Source organism: Nicotiana tabacum, chromosome 5, assembly GCF_000715075.1.
Source record: "Nicotiana tabacum cultivar K326 chromosome 5, ASM71507v2, whole genome shotgun sequence".
Classification (NCBI taxonomy): Eukaryota; Viridiplantae; Streptophyta; class Magnoliopsida; order Solanales; family Solanaceae; genus Nicotiana; species Nicotiana tabacum.
This window is the reverse complement of record NC_134084.1, coordinates 143,019,865-143,024,075: the sequence shown is the minus strand read 5'-3', so window position 1 is coordinate 143,024,075 and position 4,211 is coordinate 143,019,865.

Genomic DNA, 4,211 nt, shown 5'->3' with positions numbered 1-4,211 from the left:
CTCATATTCACATTTAAATACATCCAAAGACCTCAAGCTGATTCTGATCGCACTGAACTAGGCTAATAACCATTCAAAGGTCCATAATCACCCCCTGTTTCTCATAACACACAAGAACAACCATTATAACTGGAGTAATACTCCAAAGTCCACAACCCAATAAACCGAATGCACTCTAGGCATCAATTCTCAATTTAACGACATTACTACAATCTTCATATTTGGTTTAACTCTTCAATCAATCAGGTGGCGACATGACACACTTATACAACCTTCCCGTGGGGCACGCTCCCCCAACCTTCCGTAACAGACAACAAGTATGCATATCCATACCACCAGCCGCACTAACGCTGAGAAAGCGTTCAAGAATCAATAACCAGGATGCAAGGCCTTTCTCACAAAACACCGATCTCAGGTGACGCTGAAGACGATACTCACTTACTTTAAACATCGAAACTCCTTTACTACTCATTCGAGCTCGTGACATCCTTGACAACACCGAACTGCAACCTTGATCCTCACTTCAAATTCCATACCACTCACTGCACCCAACATGCCAATATACGATAGAACACGATTTTCATCATAACTCCTTAACCACTAATATATTAACACCTCATCATATAAAACTTTTCACTTAACTCACTTCAGGAGAACCATTGCAACGCACAGGTGAATTCTCATAACTGTAGAATATGCAAATCTCTAAGTAGTGGTCTAAGACACCATAGCCCTTCTGGGATCCGCCTACACATGACATGCCATAATAGTGGAATACTTCTGAATAACATCAATTACGGCGGCCGGCAAGCCTCACACGTACCGTCACAAATCACTTGCATAACTTGATCACGCTGAAGGGACTGATCATTACCACCAATATGCCAATTCAACTATGGCTAACCAATCTATCTTCTCCCAATTTATCCTTGATTGCCCTAGAAATAATAATAACTCCATTCAATACATAACACACTCCATCCACACTCATCCCGAGTGACCTTGAATCACGAGACCATGCTATCTCAAATCCCATGAACCATTCCATATTTCCCAAATGCTACAGTGCAAGTCAAAACATCATAGAACATTCTGGGCCTCTTCTCATAAGCTGCTACAAAGCTTGATTCTTAATCGTACCTATAGGCTCGAAATCTTTAGGCACCACGCTTTAACTTTTGAATTCACTAGGACTGCTGATGAGAGCCGCCCGCTTTGACTTGGCCCCGAATATAATCAACTCCACGAATCTTCTAGCACATGAATACACTCACGACGAAGCACCCGACATAATCACTTTCCTTGAAACCCGCATCTATACAAGGCATAATTCCTGGATCCTTCCCCAAGTCTGTAAATAAGCCAATAAGGTCAACCATAGAACTCCCTTAACAATTCCTTTGCTCAAATTACCACTTATGTTCTTTTCTCGTAGTTGAAATAATCCATCAATATGCTAATAACCAGAAACCTCGAAAGTAGTTAACCATGCAACCCAATCATAGGCGGTGGGACTCTCCCACTTAGCTTGAAGCCACTATTACACAACTCTGGAATTCTCCAGGATTCTTTATCTCTTATTGACACAACCTTGCGCAATCAACCGACAAAATTCCCGGAATCTCTCTGTAAAACCCCTTTTTATACTCTGAATCATATACCACGTTCGCAGGACCGATCTCTTTGCTTTATGACCAATAGAATTCTTCACAGAAGCTTTGCCAACCATGCGACCGCCGATCTGCTCACTGGAGATAACCCACCTGCGGAATTTGCGTACCGACATCTTCCAATGCTGCTGCATGGGGTACAATCACTATGACATCAATAACCCATCCTAAGTCCGAGCTCACTCTCTAGCTACACAAGTCCATTCACCCCTTGTCGACATCAATTAAATGTGCAGCAACATCCTTCCAATTCAAAGTTATGTTGTATCCTTCTTCATTTCAAGTAGCTTCTTTCCGTTATATCAAATCCCCTGCTGCATAATAGCCCATACTTCAAATTAAATCCATAGACTCCAATCACCAAAATTCCCAAATCATTCCAAACTCTCCTTAAGGTGCATGTTCATCCTACCACCAAGCCCATATGCAACTCCGCCACTCTCTCACTTTGGCGGAACTAACCCCTTTAATCTACTACTCGACCTTTGCTTCTTATACTTGGCCTTCTAGAAATTTTAACCATCGCATGACACTCCCCACATGTCCTTCCTCATCCTTTGCTGCTCAGTTGTTGCCTTAATAAAATCTATCTTCATAGTACTTGAACCCACAAATCGCTACTAACTTTAAGCCTTTCCGGAGATCATTTTTTCTCAAGTTGCCAACATTAGAAACACTGATCCAATCCTGAACCACCGCACCCCGCGATCTCTGACAGTCGTTTCTCCAATATTATTTTACAATATCTTACCCCAAAGGCGAATTGCAGAAGACCATAACACTGGTGAACTTAACATATTCAATCGCGGGCGACGACACCACATCGCAGATGAAAATCCCATCACGCTCGAAATCACCAAGTCTTGTTACTCCATCAGTCCAAATCTGGACGTCCCTAGGCCAATTGTTTTTCCTCTACCGGAAATGAAATTTCAGATCTCTGGATCATGCACTGAGTAGGCTTCCTTTTAAATCATTCACTGCCCCAACACATAGGCAAGTATCATACTATCAAGTCATTACTGTGCGATAACCAATCGTGAGCATCATAGCAACCTGTGCATAGCCTCTAAGCTCTTGGAAGCACAACTACTGAGCCAAAATGATAGAAAAATCCTTCCGTAAGGCAACGACAATAGCCCAATCAACTATACCAGGAGAATCATCCCGCACCACGTCCGTAGTACCATTACAATTCCTCAATTCTCGATTTATAACAAGCAATTCGCGTCGCCTAAGGTTGAGTAGGAAGGAAACAAGGGCATAAGCCTCAAGGAATCAAATCGCACGATGAGGAATCAAGAAGGGATGTGCTCCTAACAGTCATGTAGCCTCTCGAAGATAAGTACAGACGTCTCTGTACCAATCCGCGCGACTCTACTAGACTTGATCATGACCCGTGAGACCTAAGGGAACCTAGTGCTCTGATACCATGTTGTCACAACCCAAAATACACTAAGGGTCGTGATGGTGTCGGACACTGCTGTCAGGCAAGCCAACCAAGATACTTAATTGAATTCCCGTTTTAATAATTTTGAAAACTATAATTTTCCTTCAATTTTACCGGTAAAAAATAATCGTTTCAAATCAAATATAAATGTTAAGAAGTTAATACAAGATAACCCATAATCATCCCAGAACCCGGTGTCACAAGTATATGAGCTTTTACTAGGAATAAAATAAAATACAGTAACTGTCCGAAAAATAAGTGGATAGAAATGAAAATACAGTACAATATTCTGAAGGAGACTCTACTGGCTACTGTCGTCTCGATAAATGCAACTCACCTGAGTCTCCGTATCAACCATGCCACTATGCCACTAGCCACACATAAACCTATGCAACAAAAATGCACAGCAAGTATAGTATGAGTACGAAAACAACGTGTAACCCAATGAGTATCACGTCTAATCTTGAAGAAGTAGAGACGAGAGGTCATCTTTGTCATTTACTAGTGGTCCAATAGTAATATATTTTTAATGCGAGTAGTTATGGATTTATTAAGAATGACAATAATTTCAAATAAGTTACGAACAGGTAAAAGTTCCTTTTTATCTTAAAAGTCTCTGAATTCATAATCTATTAATTAACAATTATCTCAAGTCGGTGAGAGCAAATATCAATATCAATAAATCTCCAGGCAAGCAATACAAGCATGCGCAAATCATGCCGAGGTCGTACGACCCGATCCAACATAAATGTAAAATGTGCACTGCCAAGGGTCGAACGTCGCGAACCTAGATGCATCTATTATCCCGCTCGCGAATCATACATGCGACACGGTCAAATTTAAATAAACAATCACCCTGCTCGCGAATCATACATGTGATGCAGGTACACATAAAAATAAATGCTCAAACAGCCAATTAAGAATTAATCGGGGAGCATTTATCCAAATAAAAGCCAATTCTCTTTTAATGATTTAAGAAAATGAAGTTTAATCCTTTTAGAAATTCATTTACCAATTCGATAGGATTTAAGAAATTTTACTGTCAATAAGATTACAGATATTCCAAGTATAGCATGCTTTTAGGTCCTAGA